Source organism: Ochotona curzoniae, unplaced genomic scaffold, assembly GCF_017591425.1.
Source record: "Ochotona curzoniae isolate NIBS_2020 unplaced genomic scaffold, NIBS_Ocur_1.0 contig_908, whole genome shotgun sequence".
NCBI classification, from domain to species: domain Eukaryota; kingdom Metazoa; phylum Chordata; class Mammalia; order Lagomorpha; family Ochotonidae; genus Ochotona; species Ochotona curzoniae.
Genome location: NW_024466607.1, coordinates 27,359,574 through 27,380,931, shown reverse-complemented (window position 1 = coordinate 27,380,931; position 21,358 = coordinate 27,359,574).

Here is a 21,358-nt window from a genome sequence, read left to right as displayed (position 1 = left end):
CTCACCTTGTAGGGTGTAACTTGGACCCTTGAACACATCTGATTTGTATTTGAGGAAGGATAACAAGAGGTGTCCAGAGTGAAGCCTGAGTGTGAAGAAATCAAACCCCAGTTGCCTTTCTTTTCAGCTTCCCCAGAGTTCCTGTCTGTGGCCTAGTTGCTCAAGGTTTGGGTGGCAGTAGCTGTGTAAGTTCAAGGGGCCTACTAGGTGCCATCTGAGAAAGGTGAATGATGGTTACATCTTATCACCACTCACTTCAGATGGGCTAGCCATGGAAAGCTCCTGCCACATGACCAGCCAGATGAAGTTAAGATATGTCCTATATTAGAACTTGCCTGTTTCATCAGGCAAGTATTCTTGAGTGACTGTTAAATGTGAAATAATTGTTATGCCATCAGTGGATTACCTATTTGTGTGTTTATTTAGGGGGAATATTGTAGTTATGAAGGTTTACCCAATGCTCAACCATGTATTGTAGACCAAGAGAAAAACAGTTCACAAGGCAGACATAGGCTCTGCTCTTCACAGATGTGTTTAATGGAGAGACATACATTAGATGGGAAAATACATCAAAGTGATGAATGTGAACGTGACACCAGGGAAGACCCAGAAGGCCTGGGGATTTTGGCCTCAGTTCTGAGCTAAGTAGATCATCTCACTCTCCATGGATATCAGCTGTCACAGGAGTCTCACCTACACTCTCTACTTGTTTGAGGATATACTTGCTTGAGGCCCAGGGGAGTCTGCAAGTGCAGGGCTACAGAGTAACCAGCAGAGGTTTCATTATGATGTCTTTTGATTCACTTACCAAAGGTTCATATTACACGTGAGGCAACTTCTTTAAAGACATTATTCTGTGCCTCTCACCCCAGGGTAAACATAATAAAAATTGATTTAGATTAATCGAGACACTGTGAATAAACAGAGACATAGGCTTATTCACAGGGTATAACCATAGTATACTTGGTGATAACTCTGGTACCAAACAATGTTTCCTAGTCATGGTTGCTTTGACACTTGAATGAGGTTCAACAAGCAAATGTTAATGAACAGTGCTTTCAAAACGTGAAAATTTTCTAACAGTTGATATATGAAGCATGTGCATGTGATGTAGGTGCAAAGAACAGGAGCTGTGGTTCTGAAGTTGGCTTTGAGTCAAAAGTGGATCAAGACTGAAGCACCAGGCTATGTAGAAAATAGATACTATGATCATTGTGCTGAACCTACTCTTCCTTGTAATCTGCCAAGTGTGCTTATAGCATGATTTTTATTTTTCAAAACACTGATCAGTCACTTCATTTTCAGGCCTCCTATCTTGGTAGGTTATTACCAGGTGGCTTGTAGAGATCTAGATGGTTGTCATTTGACATGACTTCTTCGCTATCCTCATGAGTTTGAATGGACATAAAATGTAAGTGTAGACTGTGTAGACTTGATTTTGTCAAGGAAAGACCTCTTAGGTGCTGTGGCTTTTAATATGCATGTGAAGAGGAGTTGTACTATGAAGGAATGAAATCAGACTCAAGGGAGACCATTGAAGGGAACCACGCTTGCCAAGAGCACTGCTTTATCAAGTTTATGAAGAGTTGCTTCAAGTGTGCCCTGGGAAGATTCTTAGCCGTTGGTCTCTTGTGTCTGGGGTGAAAAGTGTTGCCACCTTCTTGAAGAGGTAAGAGCCTTGACCTTTCAGAAGCCATGCATTTTTCTGACATTTGCAAATGGCATGGCTGTTAGGAACTGGTTCTTGCTTGGTTTGCCTGCGCTGATAAAAGGGAAAATGCCAATACCCTGTAAAAAATAAATGAACATGTACAAGGGAAACACAACATGGAGACAATGAAGCAGGTCAATCATGTCGCCTACAGATGTGAAACTGCCTACTTAGCACCCCTGACTGTCAGGGATGAGGCAGGAGCATCCTGCAGCCAGGTCTGGCTGCTTGTGTGCTTCTCCACTCTATGGCTTTGCTCACCATACTCATCCATCCAAGCTAGGGTTCAGACACAAAACTTGTAGAGTTAGAGTGATGAGTTTAAATCCTAGCCCCATTGCTTAGTAACTGAGTGATCTTGTGTTGAAAGTTTGGTGAAAAAAAATAAGAATAGAGTGCTTGGCACATCATGGGTGCATAGTCTAGTTCATACCTTTATCCGTTTGAGAGAGGCAGTATGATCCTAGCATAACGTGGACCTCTTAACAGTCTTTGCTTTGTTTTTTTCCCCAGAGTTGGCTTTATTCCTGGGGCCCATCCAAATCATTCTATCTAAATTATAAGCCTGCAGCATGGGCTGCACGCCCTTTCCACTTACTTGTCTTCTTTTTGGCACTACTCCTTGTTTTTCCCATAGCTCTATCACTTTCTCACAATTCCAATTGTCTACTTCATGTTTAAATTTATTATATATGGTCTAAGATCCAGGTTTCCACAAGGACATGATCTTCATCTCTCATTTTTCTTGAAACTAAGAAAGAACATGGCACATAGCAGAGGCCTAATAAGTATTGGTTGAAGAAACCAGGAAAGCCCTAAAGTCATGAGGTAGGCCTGGTTCCAGGACTGGTCTTGCTTTGTATTGACACCTTTGACCTACCACAGATTGCCTTCACCCTGTTGTCTCCTGTTTAAGATACTGATTGTGATGATTCAGTCCCTCAGATTTCAGACAATTAAATGAGATGCCATACATAAAGTACCTGGCATAGTTCTGCAGTGTAATAGTTACTATGTGAAAACAACTTAAAGGAGAACGTTAAATGTCTTGATTTCCATGCTTTTGTATGTAAAGACACAGATTGGTGCAGAGTCATTTCCAGAAACACATACTCGTGTTCTTATTCTGAACCTTCTCTTCCAGTCTGTACTTAAGGAGCAGTAACATGAATCTCACCCATTCTCTGTGCCCCTCTGGTCAGCTGCTACCAGAATCAGACAGTTGGATGGCTGCTGGGGATTGGTGGCAGTCAGCATTCATATTTGACCCCATTGTGTGAATGGTTCACTTGGTGCTGAGATCAAGGCAGTGTTGCTGCCTATGTGGAGCTCTTATGGCTCTGTTTTGGGATCAGAGTGAACCACAGTCACTGCTCTCAAGGAGTTTAGGATACAAAACGTTACCAAGAGTAGACCAAGGATATACAGAAGCCATCATTGCCTGTGAACATGCGAAAGAGAGTTGTGCAGTGTGTGTGTGGTGTGTGTGCTGTGATAGCATCAGTGGAAGCAGGGTGTCTGCAAGCAAACACTATGTTTCTAACTTTTCCTAGAGGAGAAAGATATCCTGTCAGCTACAGGTAGATCCATTCACTCTATCTGAAATCATTGAAACAGTCTGACATGCGGGATCCAGTCAAGCCTTAGTTCTCTGAATCTTTAGGCAGGACACTTTGTTTCTCTGGAAATAATTATTACATTTATTGGTTCTTCACTGTGTGCTGGGTGCTTTGTATTTATTAAGCATTGGTTAAGCCATTTTACTGTTCAACTGATGTTTGCTGAGTGCCAGTTGCATGCTAGGCCCTATGAATAGAGCAGTGAACAGGAAAGTTTTTTCTTCTCGTTGGTAAGATTTTTTTTTAACTGGGAAGTCAGATATAGAGAAGAGGAGAGACAGGGAGGAAGATATTCTGTCCAATGATTCACTCCCCAAGTGAGCGTAATGGCTGGAGCTGTGGCAGTTCAAAGCAAGGAACCAGGAGCTTCTTCCGAGTATCCCACATAGGTGCAGGATCTGAAGATTTTGGTTGTCCTCGACTGCATTCCCAGGCCACAAGCAGGGAGCTGGATGGGAAGCAGGGCTGCTGGGATTAGAACTGGCACCCTATGGCATCCCAGTGCATTCAAGGCACAGATTTTAACTGCTATTGCTGGGCCCAGTTCTATCTTTCTTAACTTTAATATTGGCGGTCAGAGAATAATCATCCAGTGTGCTTTTATGTAATTAGAGTTAGCCTTTAATTCATCTAACACCAGTGTATTTACTACACCTCATATTACTTGATCAGTGAATTGTGACTAGTACCACAAAGTTGAAGAAGTCCAGGATGTTCTTTGAATATATAATATTAGAGTGAGTAGCTGGTTTATTTGAAAGTTGAGCTAAGATATCCAAAGTGCATTGGCATTTGAATTGCATAAACCAAAGGATAAGTGAGGGTTAATTGTGTAATCCCATTTTGCACCTGAAGAAATGAAAGTTTGGAGAGCTCACATTGTTGAAAGACCCATAGTGTCTTAGTTTATTCTTTATCACTCAAACACAATACCTGAGGCTAAGTAATTGATGAAGAAAGATTGTTGATTTAGCTCACAATCCTTGAGGTATGGAAGTTCAACACTGGATAGCTGTGTGTGGCAAAGCTTCATCATGGTGCATCACAGCATGGCAGACTGTTTCAAATGATGGGCGTACATCCATGACAGGTGAGGCAGTGTGTGTAGAGAATAGAGAGGTCACATTGTGAGAAAATAAGACAGTGAGTTGAGAAGCCAGAACTCATATTGTAACAACCCATTGTTAGGGTAACCAATCTAGTCTGATGAGACTTAATGCACTCCTTCTGGTTGGGCGTCAGTGATTCCCAGGGCTAAGGTCACCATGACCTAATTATCTCCAAGTAGCCTGCTTCTTAAGGATTCCATTACACTGAGCACCAAGCTTGAGCTCATTAAACTTTATGCGACATACCATCACCAGCCACAGCAAATAGTACCTGACCCACCCCAGATATGAAGTTAAGTTTTTTGGACTTTGTAGCTGGTATTCATTTCATTGTGTAAGAGTTCTCAGAGTGGGGAACAGCCACAATGGATACCTAGAACTTTTTCAGCATCTGCAGAATCTGTGTGCTCTGGTTCCTTTGGGAGGCTCTAATGCAGCATATCCAAGTGGAGCCAGGCAAGAGCAGGAATTCTTACAGGAGCCGGTCCATTTTTGTGGAGGAATGACTCTAATAGCACTTTCTAGGTGTTTCTGTTACTTGAACCCAGAACATCATGATGGCATATCTGGCATTATGAAAGGAAATGTGTCTGGAGTTTAAGGCTCTTCCCTTCAACAACTTCCTGTGTGAAGTAAGGGCAGTCTTGAACTCTGGTCCTTGGTCTCCCTAAAAGGCCATGTCCCCATCAGCCCTTCCCAGCCCTGACTATATATTAGAGTCACCTGAAAAGCTTTAGAAAAAGCATTGTGTACCCCAGTTCCAAACAACATCAGTATGTCCAGGAAGAGAACCCAAGTCCAGGTATTTGTTAGAAGTTTGTAGAAATTTCCATTTAATTTAGTTCTAGACTATCTCAGAAATGATTTAGCTGTAGACTGTCTCAGAGGCTCCTTCTCATCCTCTGTAGCTCTGAAATCTTACACACACACACACACACATACCCACCCTCCAGATCTGAAAGCATCATAGAAGGGGAGAAAGGAGGGAGATCTAATAGAAGGCTCAGGCAGGGGTAGTGGCTGCAACGATGAGGCTGTGCCAAGACCTGCTGCTCTGCGCTGGCAGTGTCTTGGTGAAAATAGTAACTTTTTTTCTTCCTGACTGATTTATGTGACAGTTGGAAAGCAACCCTAGAACAGCTTGTTCCTCCCCTCAGCACTATTAACATAAATATGTGCACAAGGCCTTCAGCTTCTGCTTCTCTGTGTACAGGAGGCTTAAGGGGCCTTGAAAGCCCCCAGGCCGAAGGGAAGCCAGAGGAGAGGAAGTGTTGTTCAAAGCACAAGAATGAAAAGGGGAAAAGGACAGGTCGTTGCTAAGAGACAGTGTCAAGCTGGGCCATGGGATTAACAGCCACTATTGGAGCAAAGACTTAATGGCATGTTCTTTCAGTAGGGCCTTTTCCAAGCACGATTGGAGCATGAGATTATCAAAGCAATTCCATTTCAAATCGGGCGTGAAGGACCCCTTCCCTTCTTGGGAGGACCACAATATTCAGTGAAAATTAAGTGATTTTAAAAAAAAAAGTGTCTTCTGGTCTAGGGTGAAGTCAGTTGGCTTGTTGGCTGTGGAACTCTCATCTGCTTCTGAGTCCCGGGAATCCCTGAGAAGCCGACTGCTGCACAAGTGGAAATGATTTGCAAGCTTCTAGTTTGGAGGGGGTCAAGTGTTTTTGCAGACTTATTTGGGGAATCCTCATGTATGAAAATGACTACTGTAATATACAATATTACTGTACTCTGTTTCATAGGCATTATTCCACTTAATTCAAGTAATAACACTGGGGGTTGTTAGTTAACACAGAAAGATGAAGACAGAGACAAATAAGTTGTGCAAGATGGTATAGCTAATATTGTAGTAGAAGGAAATGGAAATGGGGTACCAAGGTTAAGATATTCTGGATTCAGACTCAGTATTTAGCCTATCACTTGGGTAACCCACTCCTATCCTGGAGTGCCTGCACTTCATACATGCCTTTGCACTTTACTTAACTGCTTACCTGGACCCTAGGAGGCAACAGTGTTTACTCAAGTAATGGGCTTCCTGCCACCTGCAAGGAACACCTAGATTGTGTTTCCTCTCCTGTGCTTTTCGCCTAGTAGGAACTGTTTGCAGGTATCTGGAGACAGAACCAATGGATGAGAGAACTTTTTTCTCTCTCTCTCCCTTATTCATCTCTCCTCCCCAACCCTTATTTTCTCCAACTGAAATAATGGCCCTGTCATTTGCTAGATGGATGTTTGAACAAGTTAATTTACCTGAGTCTCAGTTTCTTTATGTACGAAATGAGAATAAAATATACCTTGTAAAGTTGCTATCAGAAATAATATAAATAAAGCATCTAGTAATTACCCCATAGATGGTTGCAAACATCACAGTCATCACCACCACAGAAAAGAAAATGTGTTCAGGTTAAAGTTGATCTGGACATGAGACAGGGTAGGTCAGTGATCAGTCCCTGGCTATTTTAGGCCCTATCTACCTAGTCTGACACCAGCTGTCTGTGGAGCATCCTGCATAACTTGGTGGATGACTAGAAACCTAATGGTTTGGGCTTCTATTTGGAAACATAAACTTATGGATGAATCATTGGTTTCTGTCCTGCTGGCCACTAGAATCCTAGAGGAGCTTTTTAAAAATTGATTCCTACATGCTGGTGGTTTTGAATCTATGGAACTGTGAGGTGGCCAGAAAATACAGCTCATCTGATTATGAATGCTGCTGGCTTTTAATGTCACCAGACTCAGTGAAGGTTTGGGAAGCGTCCTGCTCAGTGACCCCACAGGGACTTAGAGGAGTCTGTTGTCACTAATTTCAGTGTTCAGAGAGTCTGCATGCTTTGCTTACACAGTACCCAACAGCTTTGAAACATTTGGCATTTCAGGGACTTTTCTCTGCACTTTGTGGTCAGTAGAGTAATCTGGTTAGGTAGGTGATCTGAAGGACTGTGAAAGGGATGCTTTGTGTGATGATATTGCCATAGGCTTAGGTACCAGCCATTCCTGGACATCAATGCCAGTGTTGGATGAGAGAGGCAATTAGGACACTCTTCAGTGGGAGACAGTGGGGAAAGCTGAAAGATTGTGCAGGGAATGGGTAAACCCTAGGAAGCCCTGATGTTGTTAATGGTTCATGATTATGCCATTACTTTGTGATGCAAGTGAGAATCAGACTGGAGAAACAAAATCCTGAATTACACTTCAGTCATTGATTTCAAGATACCAAGAAATAAGACATTTCTGTAGTTATTTTTACAATTAGTTATTTATGTTCTTTGAAAAGCAGAGTAATAGGGAATCTTCCATCTGCTGATTCACTTCCCAAATGGCGATAAGAGCCATATCTAGGCCAGGTGCCAAGAAATCCAGCCACCCACAAGGGTGGCAGGTTCCCAAGTATTTGAGAAACAATCTACTTTCTGATGTGCTTCAGCAGCAAGTTAGATTGGAAGCAGAGCAGCTGAGGCTCAAACCACCGCTCCAAAATGGGATGTCATCGTCACAAGCAGTGGGTTAACTTGCTATGACATAATGTCAGCCTCTTGGGTATTATTGTAAGTACTTTATAAGTGTATTCCTTTTCTTGAAAATCATGCAGGTAAACACCATAAAAATGGCTAGCTTTAAGTTAATCTTGATCTTTAAATTGAGTAGACCTAAAATGTAATATGAACTGTTACTGTTTTCTTAAAATAATGATCTAACTCTCCGGAATATTTACCCAAATGTCTTTTATTTAGGGAAAAAAAGATGGCCAACTGCCCACTGTTGTCATCTTATCACCCTGATAAAATCCATGAAGTGTCTCCTACTTGGAAATTTCACTTTTAAAATACTGCAAGAAAGTATGCATTGAAAAAAATAAGATAAAATCTCAGTGCTGCCTGTTTGTGGTTGTGTCATTGAAGGTGATATCCTTATCATCCAAGACCCTCCATTTCTTCAGTCCTAAGTTAAAGATAATGAAAAACACCAATCCTAGTGGGTTGCTATAGGAATTATGAGAACTCACAGCACACTGGGAAAAGATTCAGCACACAATGAAAGTTTAGTAGACAGTAGCCATCATTATCATTATCTTCTCCTTATTCAGTTTATATATTATCTTTGTAACTATAGCCAATTGCTTTTGCTTTCCTGCGTCCTATGTGATAACTCCCAAATCTAAATTCTAAATCCTGCTACAGATGCAGGCATGAACTTTTGAGGATGAATATAGTGCTCTGGTTTTGGTTTCTATTTCTCGCTCAAATTCTTGCTGCAATTCTGTGATCCTGTGCTTCTGAAAACGCTATTAAATGCATCTACTGATGAATTTAGCATCTGACTTTGTGGTGCTGGTTCAAATTTTTCCTTTATTTTTATGGATCCTATTCTCAGTGACGCACTCCCTGTGCCCTTAACGTACATCTTTTATGTGCATTATCTGTTGTCTTTGGAGCCCACTTGGGAACCATGTGGAAAATCTAGACGCTGTGATCTGGGATTGTGAAGTCGGAGTCTTCATGCTGTGATAGGTGCAGAATCAAGTTCATATTCTTTCATTGTTTGAAGACTTTATGGTTGTTACATGATACTCCATGTCATTCCCCATTCTCTGGTCTTAACTATTCCCATGCAGCTCAGAGCAAGAAAAATACTAAAAGATATGGAGCCACCACTTAGCAGGTGTTGGAGGAAATGACTTTACTTTTCAGAGCCTTGGTTTCTGGGGATTACCACCTTACTCTTGAGGTTGTTTTGAGGAGGATAAAAAAGCTGATTTTGTAGGGAGCTGAGAAAGGACTTGGCAGAAACAGCTCTGAACCCTGTACTGCCGTGATAGAGCAGTTTACCTTCTGGGGTTTTCATACCTGCATGGCAAACCAAAACCACTCCGCAAGCTGCCAGGTCAACTGCCTGAGACATGTCATAAATAGCCCGGGCAGGCAGTTTGCTTTCAAAGAGAAACAGGCAGAGGGAATAAAAACAAGACAGCAAGCAGCGGGCCCAACCCTGAGCCAGGACAAATTTGGCACTTGGCAGCAGCAACAGCAAGATGTGCACCGCCCAGGGAGTGTGTCTCTGCAGGACCTCACAAGTTCAGTACTGTACTGAAACCCCATGCTGGGGGAGGGAGGATCAGTCGAGGTTATACCTTAGCACCTGTACCAGCTTATTCTAGAACTGGAATAGCATAGCATGGGCTTGCTCTCAGACTCCTGTTAAGGCTATAAAAGTCTATAGCTCTTTCCACCGATAGAATTATTTCTTTTGGGGGACAGAATATAAGCATTGGACACCTTCCTGAGGCATATGAGATGATAAGTAGCACTTCATTGCCTTGAAATAAAAAATGCCTCGATATTGGATGCTGGCATATGGGTTACACATCTGGAGTCTTTTCCAAGATACTGTTTTCAGTTTTCTTTCTGAAGGATAGTTATTGGGCTATAAGAATATTGATCCCAGATGGCTTCCCTGGTTAGTGTGTCGCTAGCTGATCACCTCCTCAGAGAAGGCTTCCCTGATAACCTACAGAGCAACCCTCTAGTCCATCTTCCCTGCATGGTTACTGGCTATCTCAGTAACCTGTTATATTGTCTTGTTAGCACTATCTGACGTTGTACAGTTTATGATTGTATTAATAATTTGTTCCTCCTTAGAATATAGGTTGGTATGGGTCCTAGTTCTTTCTAACCTGCTCATCTCTGTATCTTCTATTTTGTGCTGAAAGACTGATTGTTATCATGCATTCCCTTTTGCAAGTGCTGAGGCTCATGTCCATGATGTAGATCTCCTAAGGTCCTGTAACTAGTGATTGGCAAAGGCAGGATTAAAATCAAGGTAGGTGGCTCCACTATCCAATGTGGAAGCCATTAGCCACATGTGAATGTTGTGTGTTTCAATTATGATTAATTCAAACGGCATACAAATACTGGAAACTTAATACAGGTTGAGTATCCTTTATCCAAAATGGTTTTGACAAGAAATACTTCATATTTCAGGGGGATTTGTACATTTTTTATCTTTGCCTACAGTTTACTGGTTGAACAGCATTAGTTTGAAAAATGTAAAATACAATATGATATCACATGATTTTCAAAAAGTTTTGGAATTTGGAGCATTTTGAATTTCAAATGTTTAGGAATGTTCAACCTTGGCTGGCACTATGGCATACTGGGTAAAGCTACCACTTGTGGTGCTTCTATCCTGTATTAGTACCCATTCACGTCCTGGCTGCTCCACTTCCAATCAAGCTTCCTGCCAATAGCTTGAGAGATGCTATGGAAGATGCCCTAAGTGTCTGGGACCCTGACGCTCATGTGGGAAACCCAGCTGAAGTTTTTGGCTTCTGCCAAGCCCAGTCTTGGCTTTCCATTTTTTGTGCCAGATAGATAAGTTCCCCTTATTCATTTATTTATGGCAATCATTTTTTTTAAAGATTTATTTATTTATATTGGAAAGGCAGATTTACAGAGAGCAGGCTATTCAGAGAAAAAGATCTTCCATCCTCTGGTTCACACCCCAAGTAACCACAACAGCCAGAGCTAGCCCAGTCTGAAGCCACAACCCATGAGCTTCTTCCAGGTCTTCCACACAGGTACAGGGTCCCAAGACTTTGAGCAATCCTCCACTGCTTTCCTAGGTTACAAGCAGGGAGCTGGATGGGAAGTGGAGCAGCCACAACATGAACCAGTACCCATATAGGATCCTTGCTCTTGAAAAGCAAGGACTTGGCCACTGAGCCATTGTGCTGTACCCTATAACTAAATGTTAAAAAAAATGTTCAACCTATACCAAAAAAGGTGAAATATTGCATTTACTTTTTACATTAATTATGTAGTGAAATAATTTTTGTATATTGAATTAAACAATATTAAATCATGTTGCTTATTTCTCCTCACTTTTAAAAATGTGACCACTAGAATAATTAAAATTATGCGCGTACACACACACACATGCTCAAGTTATATTTCCATTGAATATCATTGGTCTGTACCTTTAATCACTTCAGAGTTAAGAACTTAAATGTTAGTACACCTGAAATGGAATCTACAGTAGTGCTAATTATAATAAATTTGAGATGCTCATCCAGTTGAGATTTCCTGTGTCTGCTTTCTAAAGTTCATTTGTTAAAAAATTGCCCTTTAATTGACTGCATGCTTTTTGTGTCTGGTGTGTAGAACGCTGTGCAACGGACTTGTTCATGCAGTTAGAACCTAGCTTGTTCAAGAACTGCCAAAAAGCTACTTGAACTGTCTCGAGAATAGGCATAAACAGCAATAATTAATTGGGAGAATCTTGAAGTAGCCCATACATTTGAAGAGAGCCAGGGACGAAATTCAAAAGCTACTCTCACACTCTCTACACATTTCTGAAAGTTGTCCTAATTTCCTTACAATACCTTTCTTCCATGGTATCAAGCAAGTTATATGGAAATTCCATGTGCACTTCTTATTTTACCGATAAGGATCAAAGGGGTGCTTCAGGATCAACGTCGAAGAGCACCCCCATTGGCCTGTGTTGAATGATGTGTCAATATTTGGGCCAGACACTGGTGGACTCAGTGACTGGGTAAGCTAGGTCACGTGTTCATCCAGGTGAATAGGTAAGTGGGTAAAATGCATGCATAATCCCTGTGAAAAGCAATGGCTTGGAACCAGGAAAAGAATATTTTCAAAATCAAAAGGGATTGTTTTATAATGAAATGAAATATGCTGAATGGACAAAATTATGTTCACAGTGCAGTTCTGGATTTCATGTCTGTTCTATGGAAATGAACTGGAAAGTACAGAAATCCTAGTTAATGGGAAGGATGGAGGCAGTGATACTAACACACAATATGACAATAACATAAGTCTTTCGTGGGTAGCATACCAAAAGCAGTAAGTAGACTTAAAGATGAAAGTCCCTTAAATGTTTGACACGTACTTTTATCCAGTGTGACCCTATTCAAGCCAGAAACCCTGGATGCAGATGCAAGAACAATGAGTGTACCTCTTATTAATGTTGGAATAGGGTTGCTAACAATTGAGTACTGACAATGTGGAACATAGGATTAAAAACAGTTCTGGTCTACTAGACGAGTAATCTAGTCAATATTTTCTGTGGAACAGCATGTTCCTGAAAGATCCCTCTAGAAAAACTGAAATTTCTCCCACTCACAGTGAAATACGTGTTTTCTTTCTTTGGGGTTCAAATCTCGCATTTTCAGCTTCGTAATATAAAGCTGGAAGCCTATTCTTATTTTGTCATTTAGTGATGAAAATTACCTTTGGACATATGTCATTACAATTGAGAAAATTGCACTGAAGGACTTACAATATAATTGAAATTGAAAATGTAGACATGAAAGGGAATTTGGTGTCATTCATAAGCCAGTCTGTTCATGTCTTGGGAACCCATTGAGTATTATGAAATATGTATTTGAGGGCACTTTGGAATGTTCATGGAAAATGGAATTAAATGGATTTCTTTTTGATATATGAAAAAATTTGAGATCCATACATAGATTTTTTATCATAATACACATTTGCATAACCTTAAGTACCCTCATATATCTGCTTTTATTTCTTAAAGAGAAATTTTCAGAAATGTGTGCTTGTGTGTATTATTTACTTTATTTTTGGAAAGACAAGGTAGGTGTTTAAGCTCATTATTTTCTTTCTTGCTCCTAAGTTTCACGAAGAAAAGGAGGTGAAGCTCTTACCTTTACAGCTCAGCTGGTGGGCTGGAGCCTAAATTATAGGGGCAGAAAGAGGTATTCTTCTCTATGCATACCTGAAGCATTAGGAAAGTGAGTCAGGTTTCTTGACTGGAATGATCTTATTTGGAGAAAATAAACCCTGGGAATAGAGGCTGTCTAAGAGGTAACTCAGAGTTAGCATCCAGTGTACCACCACATCCTGTTCTTAGGAAGCCCCTAGGTTTAATAGTTCTTCCACTTCACCTGCACTGTGACTCAGAGAAGCAAAAACAGTAGTGGTAACAAACAACCTTGTATAAAAATAACACTAATTTAGTTAGCTTTAGAAATGCAATATGGTCAGACAGAGCTGGGGAGTTTTGATAATATTAGTCTTCATGTCACAGTTCTAATTTGGACCAAATTAATGCTGTTTGAGTCATTGAAAATTGAAAATCATCTCTAATGGATAAGGCCATTTTGGGATGAACATCAGTAGAGACTTTTTTTTCTAAAGATTTATTTATTTTTATTGGAAAGTCAGATATACAGAGGGGAGGAGAGACAGAAAGATCTTCCATCCGATGATTCACTCCCCAAGTGACCACAATGGCTGGAGCTGAGCCAGTCTGAAGCCAGGAGCCAGGAGCCAGGAGCTCTTCCGGGTCTCCCACATGAGTGCAGGGTCCTAAGGCCTTGGGCCATCCTCAACTACTTTCCCAGGCCGCAAGCAGGGAGCTGGATAGGAAGCATGGCTGCCGGCATTAGAACTGGTGCCCATATGGAACCCCGGGTGTGCAAGGTGAGGACTTTAACAACTACGTTATTGCGCTGGGTCTTGTAAATACATTTTTAAAAGTGGTGAATGGGGGTTGGGACCATGATCTCCAACCTGGAAGCTTTCTTGATTAAATTTGTAAATTAAGCCTTTTTACCCCTCTAAGTTTTACGCCCTTGCCAACTGGTACCCTGCCTTTTTGGCACACAAGGCTAATCTACATGTCTGGCTTTGCAGGTACCAGTGACTCATCGTTGTAACCAAATGGGAAAACATACACACAGAAAGCTTTTCGTCTTGCTGTGGAACACAGAATGTCATTTCTGGAACATGCAGTAACTTTAAGTGAAACACTGCCAGTTTTGTCTTAAAGGGACCGTGACATAGATTCCCTTGTACTCATTTATGATTAATGCTGAGCATAAGAAAACAAGGAGCTGACTGTTACTTACTGACGGTGGCCTATCCATTTGTAGTTTTTTGTGTAAAATGACAGGAAGAATCTCAAGGTTGGAATGCCCATTACATAATATTTCATAAGCTATTTAGTTTAATTTCAGTTATTGAAAGGAATTAGAACTCTTTTAGATATTTCCCTTGGGATCTACTAAAGATACGTGTCAACATGTGCGTATGTGAAAAGGGAAAGTGGCAGTGGGGCAGAGGGCGGGGTGTATCTATAGTCTGCTAGTTCATTACCTAAATGGCGGCAACAGCCAGATCTGGTCCAGGCCAAAGCTTGGAGCCAGAAACTCCATCCTTCTCTTCCATATGAGTGGCAGGTGCACCAGCAGTTGAATCATTGGCCACTGCTTTCCCAGGTACATTAGTAGGGAGCTACTAGTCCTAAATTAGCTTCTCATATGGAATGCCAGTTTTGTGCAAGAGGTGGCTTAAGCTGCAGTGCCACAATGCCAACCCCAAACACATTCAGACATATGTTAGCTTATTACGTCTCTATACCATTATCTTTAGGTATCTGGAAAACAAATGACTTGTCTATCCAGACTTAGAAGTGTAATAATTTGGATAAAATGATTGATATTTTTCTTCAAGGAATAAGGCATTGAGCCACATGAAACACAGTTATTGTAACTCGCAGACAATTTCCCTGTTGTATTGCTTTTGCACCTTCTGTCCCCTCTTCCTGCAAACCCCTCTCCACCTCCATTTCTATGACTTTCTTCTACTCATCATTTCTTAGTTTAACATCACTTCCCTGGCACTGCCTGACTAGTTTTAGTCAGGCAGATTTGTCTTGTAAAAAATCCTAATTCATTCATCAGGTGTTTACAGTCTTCAGTGGGACAATTATAATGAACTGAGGGCAACTACAGTGGCAATTAGTGCCCTGCAGAGAGTAGCTAGTCTATATTTTGTTGAAGGAATTAATGCACTGATATTCCAGTAGTCCTTGGACCAAAGGTCCTGACCTTGGACATAACAGGAAAGAAATTCTTGTTAGATCCCATTCATGCTTTGGAAGACTATCTGTGCGTCCTCTGCCTGGAGACAGGGCTGTATCTGGTCTTGTGATTATTTGCAACTTCCAACTCATATCTTGTGTTTTGATAACCTTTCCTAGGAGTATCACCTGTGCGCAACACTGCTTCCGCAAAAACGTTTTCAGATCTGCTAAAATGTGTTGGTGCCAGTGGTTGCCAGATGACCCCCAGTAATCCTTAGTTATTCCCTCATCTCCCACAGTCAATCAGAGCTGATCTTTGCTGCTTTCAGAGGTTAATGATATGGCTTTGAGATTGGATCATAATGACTTTGTAGCTCTTGCCTAGAGGACACAGGAACCCATGTGGAAGGAAGTTGAGGCCTCCACCATGAGAAAGCCTCCTGGGAGTAGATCTTTCAGGCCTGATTCTTGGTTTCAGGCGAAGGTGAAGTAGAGTGGAGATAGTTTCAGGTACTTTATACCTTGCCAATATCCTCTTTAAAATGCAGAAAAGAAATATTACTTTCACCTTTCAAAAGTTGTTTGAGAAATTATGCTCTGTGTGTTTATTGCGGGCAGACTCATATAATCAGTTACTGATTTCCCTCTAGTCATTTAAAATCAGCTTTTTGGATCAAGTGATAACTTCAAAAACCATAGTCCCAGCAGTGAATGCCTATTTCTGTTTTCCACAGTTCTTTACTAATGTCTAGTACTTGAATTAAAGATGGCCCAGTAAATTCTTTACAAATTCAGTAGTCTGTAATTTCATTTTAGGAGAAGTTTCTGTTATTTCCAAATTCCAACCATCTGAAGTACAGGTCAGGGCCATGAGCAGAGAAGTAAACTTGACCTTCTTAGCAAACACTGAGCAGTTCATTTCTACAGAAATGTTGCAAGCTGGGTCACATCTGTTGTGGCAAGAAAGATGGAAGGTGCTGTGCTGCCACTAACACCCTGAACTATGTGTCCCATGGTTTTTTGTTTTGCTAAACACATCCATCCCATTGTCATTATCATTCTGTGACCCTGGCCAGTTGTTTTGTTTGTTTGTTTTTTCCAATTAGATTTCCTTTCGCAGAAGCATCTTTTGCCAACCTGATATGTTAGGCCTATACTATGCTTCAGAGTCAGATATCATTTCATTATTACTTTTTATAGTTTTTACATTTAATTTAAAAAATAGCCCATGCTCAACTTATCAATAGCGTGTGATGCAGTTAAGACAGTAAAAGAAGTCATTCCTGCCTTATACAGTTAATAGTTTGGGGTCTATATCTTTCCAGGCTGTTTTATTTATTTACTTTTGTGAGATGCATGTATCTATGAAGAAAATTTTGCATAAATGACAGATTTAATATTCTATAACTTTAAAAGCATCTCAGTAATGTATTGCGAATGTGTTTCAATACCAGCAATAGCTCACATCTGCTGATTTATTTAAGTACCAAATTGCCTCACATAATTCTCAAAGCAGCACTATGAGACAATTACTATTAACATCTGCACTTTATAGATGATGCACTTGAGTCTTAGAGAACTTAAGTGGCTCTCGTGATGCCGCATCCCAGCTGACCCAGTCATTACAGCTGGGAGAGCAATGCTATCTCAGGTGAAACCTGACCCCACAACAGAGGAGCAGTTGCTAGCCCTTGCTATGGGCATGGAGTCTATATGTAGTTTCTGTCTTTAGGAATCACCAGAGCATATCAGCAGTAGTAGAACTTGGGCAAACATCTTGGTGGCAGAACACTCTGATCCTATCACACTCTATTCTCTTTTTGCAAGTGACAAACAGTAGCCTCTGAACTGTCACAATTCAGATGTATGTTATTCCTAGAAGGTACCATGCAGTCATTGTAAAATAATACCAATCACTCAACATATAGGGTTGACTTTTTCCACTGTAGTCTTTAAGATAAAGGCGTTGTGTGGGAGGGATTGGTGTTGGAGTGGCAATCAGGTACAATATCTAACATCAGCTGCAACTGATAGATGGTTAATATCCGAACTAATCCATAAAAAAAGGATTCTGAAGTCATTTCCAGAATCAAAAAGAAAACACTGTATGATCAACTAGTAATGTCTGGTATGGACATGGGAGAGAAAAATGATAATGTGTTTGCCACATATTTGATGAAAGGTTGTGAAGTCATAGAAGACAAGATGTAAGCTCAGCTCTGTCATGTTCTAGTTGGACACACAACTTTATTCAGTTTACCTAATTTTTGCAGCCTTGGTTTTCTTATACAAATATTTGAAATTTCGTTTTTTGGGGTTTTTTTTTTTTTGAAAGTTTTTACTGAAGTTACTGGAACAGTAAAATTTCCCAGTAATCAAGAATTTTACAGAAATATCCCTGAGAATTAGGGCATCACAGTAGCATCATTGGAGCCCAGGGAAAAGGCAAGTGTGTTTGGTAATTCTATTGCTATATTAAATGATGGTTTCAAAGACCTCTGCCACAAATAGAGGTTATCGCTAGGTTCCAAACTCTTAGCTTGCCTGGTACTTTGTTCATTATGAAACATGAAACTTCTTATACCACTAAAAGACGAAAGACATGTTTTGGTTAGTCGGAACAGTTATGTGCACTTGGGCAAATTACTTTCTTAAGACTTAGCTCTTTTATTAACTGAAATGAACATGTTTAATTTTCAGGACTACCATGAAGTTCTACTTAGGTCATTAAATTTTTGTAAAACAGTTGCTATAATCCTTTATACTGTATTTTCAAAATTGTGATTTTGCTCTTGTGTATAGCTTCTGTGTTTAGTTGGACTATGAGAACCAATGTAAGTATCAGAGTGACAAGTAGACAACCATAGTGGCAGAAGTTAACTTTTTCTAGAGTCTGCTTAGCAATAGAACCTAGATTTATTCCATCTTGCTATTTGAATAGAGGACTGCCAGATGAAATGTAAGATGCCCAGTTAATTTTAATTCTCAGACAATAATCAGTGGAGCATGCTTACAATAAAAAGTATTTGCCATTTATCTGAAAAATCTTAGTTAACTGGTGTCTTGGTTTGAATATGCCCTCCAAAAGTTGGAATTTAATACCCCAAGTCACCTGTTAGTAGTATTTAGGGTGGCGTCAAGGACTGGATGAGTCCGTGAACCTTGGAGTCCCCTGATCTAATCAATGACTTTATAACAAGCATAGGAAAGACCCAAGGTAGCATGCTTGCCCCATCTCAATTTGCAGTGCCTCCCACTCTGGGATGACACAGCCCGAGACTCACCTTTGAGTAGACCCTGTGTTCTAGAACTTCACAGCCTCTAGAATGAAGAGCCAGGCAAACTTCAGACAGTGATTAAGCAACAAAAGGTGGGCCCAGACATCAATGCATCCTTTTGGTTTTTTGGGTTGGTGCTCATACTAAATGTTAACTCTAACTTAGGATTGTTAAGAATATTGAGAGTTGGTAAATATAAACTATTGTGAAGATGAAGGCTTCCTAAATTAAGCTCTTGAGGTATGTCAGCAATCAGGGCACAATGTGAAGACTACAAGGGCAAGTCCTGGAGTGCAACTCGCTGTGCAAATCCTAACTAGACCACTTGCTCGGTGTCCAAAGGCCAGATGCCTCACACCTGCATCCCTCGGGCATTGTATCTCTCAGTTCATTTCTTAAGGACTTTGGCAGTATCACGCATCCGTTTTCATGCAGGTGTTAGTATAGCACCCATGACAAAGAAATGTTTCTGGAAGGAGAGCTCTTAGGATGTGACTGTCACTGTTGTGTTCACCTGGCTAGTTGAGGTTAGATATTCTTGCTTATGGAAATAAAGGTGTTCAGCTTTGCTCTCTAACAATAGGGTTTTGAATTTCTAGGAAGGTGGTGATGCCTTGACCCCGATACACTGAAGTTGTAAGCAAGACCAGAGAGGTTGCTCACTCATCCCATGTCAGGTAGGCATGTCTGGGATTCAAATCCCTGACTGCAATTCTCATGCTAAGTCTCTTTCTCCACATCTGGACAGCTGAGATCAGTGATCTTATGTAGTAGAGAGAGTGGTATAGAATCACAGTTTCAGTATGCATTAACCATACAAGCATTTTGTTAATTTTGGAGGTCATAAGCTAAATATCATAGCTCATTATTGATACATATTTTAAAATCTAAACGTTGCAAGCCTGTTGCCTCCTTTACTTTTGTTCACAGATTTTCAGGTGGGTGGCACAGGTGTTCTCCTTACCACATGACAGGGGGAGAGTTAGAATACAGCAAGATGAAGGAGCTTGCTCTGTGTCAAGTCATCTGGTAGAATAAGGGATAATGGGTATGACCCAAAGCTCATGTTTGCATTCTGAACTGTGGAGCTTCCTTCATTATAAATGCGTTCCTCCATTGGCATGTCCAAGTCGGTATTCTTTGGTTTTTATTAAATTAAGTGTGGCATCTATATCTAAAGACAAGTTGAGTATTTTGTCTCAATCTTTCCCAGTGTGGAATTTTTTCTTTCCAGTTATCTTTAAGATATTAGAAACAAATAATTCTCAAATCCAAGGGAGAGATTAGCAAAACTAACTTTGCTGTTATTTTTGAGCTATAAGCAAGAACTTTGCCATAATTGCTCGCAAATGTTCTATAGCCCATATTATCTCATCATACTAATTATAAAGCAGAAAGCCACTGCACCCCAGCTTTTCTTTAAGAATCGCAGGTATAATTTCTACCATGCTATTACAGCATTTCCAGTTTCCAGTGATACTTCAAATGGCCCTTCAGTGGTCCAATATATTCTGTGTACCCTTTTAAGCTTTCCTGAAAGAAAACCCCAAGCTGTATGTCTCTAGATCATCAGGAATACATAAACAGCTGATCCTTGAATTGCCTTCCACATAAGCGAAAAAAATAGATGTTTATGGAAAATCCTCCATTTGGAGACTTTAAATGGAAAACACTTGGAGAGACCAGGCAGTAGTCCCAGCTGACCTAAGGCCTAAGTCTCTATCAAAGCTGATGGCTTGCAGCTAAGGGGTCCAGAAGTGAGAAGGAACTGTCAGCATCTGTTAGTGGGCGGTAGGATGGGATGTGGGGTAGAAGATGGTGGCGGTGGGGATGGAGGATAGAAGGTTTCTCTCAGAAACACAACGAATTTTGTAATAGGATTGGGGAGGGAAGCATCAAGCATTTGTAGATTATGAGCCTTTCCATATTAAGACAAAAGCAGCAAAAATGAGAAGAGAGGAAGAATACACAGATGAAAATGGCAATTATTTCTTATGACTGGTTGAAATGATTTTATTTGCAAATAGGAGATTCTCATCCAAAGCAGATTTAAGAGTATGTAGATATTTTTTATAAATTGGAGAAAAATGGAATGATGAGGAAGTTTAGGTACTAAAGATTATTTGAAACCCAGGCATTATGTTTCATGATACATATTTTCATGAACTTTTTAGAGACTTCTGGTTTTAAAAAATATCAAAGGGAGCACATTAGTTCCTATACTGTTTTGGTTGGATGTTGCTAGTGTCAGATAGATCTAGGTCTTTGACGTGTTGTTGGGGAGTTGTCATTTTCCACCCTCTTTGACTGCCTCTAGAAGCTGAAATCCACTTGATCTGCCCTTGACATGTCTCAAGTCCCAGAAGAAACAAGCAAGTATCAGGAGCTCTGACAAAACTCCCAGAAGGAGCAGGCTGGCTATGGTTGCCTGATCCCCTGGCTCATGCCCACAGCAATAGCAAGTCCAGCAAAGCCATGTGCATTGGACTTAGTTACTAGGCAATTGGCAGAGTTCATTTCGTAAAGGAAGGTATGAAAACATAAAAATCATGCGTTTTCCACTAAGCAATTTTTATCTACATTTTTCTAGATTATAATTTTCTAAATTATTTGAAATGAACTTGTATCTTACAAAGTTTTTAAAAATGTCAAGAACTTCATAGACACTCAAATGCAAATTTTATTTAGTCAAAAAATAATTTGAAGTTCATATATGTGTTTTGCATAATATCTTTTCCATAAACTTCTTGAAGAACCTTGTCATTTTGAAAGATGCTATAATATTGA